At 55.6% G+C, this 1,779-nt stretch overlaps 1 pseudogene; it reads left to right on the top strand.

Moving 5' to 3' along the window:
* Positions 1-303: 303 nt before the first annotated feature.
* LOC143031473 (uncharacterized) overlaps positions 304-1,779 on the top strand; it is a 2,356-nt pseudogene continuing 880 nt past the window's right edge.

Here is a 1,779-nt window from a genome sequence, read left to right as displayed (position 1 = left end):
GAGACGAGGAGGAGGAGGAGAAATGGGAGTAGATGAAGGAGGAGGAAGAGAAGGAAGAGAAAGAAAAGGTGGAGGAGGAGGAAGAAGAGGAACAAGAGGAGGGGTAGGAGAAGGAAGAGAACGAGATGGAGGAGGAGGAGGAGTGGGAGGCAAGGAGGAGGAGAAGGAAGAGAAAGAGTTGGAGGAGGAGATGGAAGATAAAGAGGAGGAAGAAGAGAAGGAAGAGAAAGAGGAGGGGAGAAGGAAGAGGAGAAGGAAGAAAAAGAAGAGAAGGAGGAGGAGAAGGAAGAGAAAGAGGAGAACATGGAGGGGGAGGAGAAGAAAGAGAAAGAGAAGGAGAAGGAGACGGAGGAGACGGAGGAGGAGGAGGAGGAGGAGGAGGAGGAGGAGGAGACGGAGGAGGAGGAGGAGGAGGAGGAGGAGGAGGAGAAAAGGAAGTAGGATAGGAGGAGGAGATGAAGAAGGAGGAGGAGGAGAAAAGGGAGTAGGATAGGAGGAGGAGTAAGAGAAGGAGGAGGAGAAAGAAGAGGAGGAGGAAGAGGAGGAGGAGGAAGATGAGCTGTGATCACATCACGGGGCTGGAAAGCTCATGGAAAGGCGGAGGAGGAAAGAAAAGTTTGTCTGGAGGAGGAGAACGGAGCGGAGATGCCGATGGCCTCCTCCTCCTCCTCCTCCTCCTCCTCCTCCCCCTCCTCCTCCTCCACTTTCTCCTCCTCCTCCCTCCTCTTCCTCCTCCTCCTCTTCCTCCTCCTCCTCTTCCTCCTCCCCTTCCTCCTCCTCCTCTTCCTCCTCTTCCTCCTCCTCTTCCTCATTCCTCCTCTTCCTCCTCCTCTTCCTCCTCCTACTCCTCCTCCTCCTCCTCCTCCTCGTCCTCTTCCTCGCCCTCTTCCTCGTCCTCGTCCTCTTCCTCGTCCTCCTAGTCCTCCTCGTCCTCCTCGTCCTCCTCATCCTCGTCCTCGTCCTCGTCCTTCTAGTCCTCCTCGTCCTCCTCATCCTCATCCCCATCCTCGTCCTCCTCCTAGTGCTCCTCCTCGTCCTTCTAGTCCTCCTCTTCCTCCTCCTCTTCATTCTCGTCCTCCTCCTCATCGTCCTTGTCCTCCTCCTTGTCCTCGTCCTGTTCGTCCTCCTTCATGTCCTCCTAGTCCTTCTCCTCCTTGTCCTCGTTCTACTCGTCCCCTCCTCGTCCCCCTTCTCGTCCTCCTAATTCCTCCTCCTCCTCGTCCTTGTCCTCCTCGTCTCGTCCCCCTCCTCGTCCTCCTAGTCCTCCTCTTCCTCGTCCTCGCCCTCCTCCTCCTCCTCCTTCTCCTCCTCCTCCTCCTCGTCTTCCTCCTCCTCCTCCTCCTCCTCGTCTTCCTCATCCTCCTCTTTCGAGGAAATACACCCCTGCGATCTAGCTTGGAGGACGACCCTCACCCTCCGTGTTGGAGACGTTCCCCTCCATGGAGGAGATACCAGGAGGTTCAAACGTGGAGGCATCACCTGAGGCACGCATACACAATGTATGGAGGAAAGGTCCATCACGCGAGATGTGGAGTTAGAGAATGGAGTGCGAGCGAAGGAGGGAATATATGGAGGTGTAAATGAATATGGAGGACGCGTAGGGCATGACGACAAATGGAGGTATGTGGAGGAGGCAGTGAGTGAATATATGGAGTTGTAAATGAATGTAGAAGAGGTGTAGGGCATGACGACAAATGGAGGTATGTGGAGGAGGCAGCGAGTGTAATCTGTGGATGATGTGGAGGTCAGGTCCTGCACGTGGAGGGAAGGAACATGGAG

The sequence above is a fragment of the Oratosquilla oratoria genome, chromosome 1 (genome assembly GCF_046742065.1).
Source record: "Oratosquilla oratoria isolate Oo_2021 chromosome 1, ASM4674206v1, whole genome shotgun sequence".
NCBI lineage: Eukaryota > Metazoa > Arthropoda > Malacostraca > Stomatopoda > Squillidae > Oratosquilla > Oratosquilla oratoria.
Note: the sequence above shows the minus strand (reverse complement) of the source record. Positions and strands in the feature narration are given on the sequence as shown.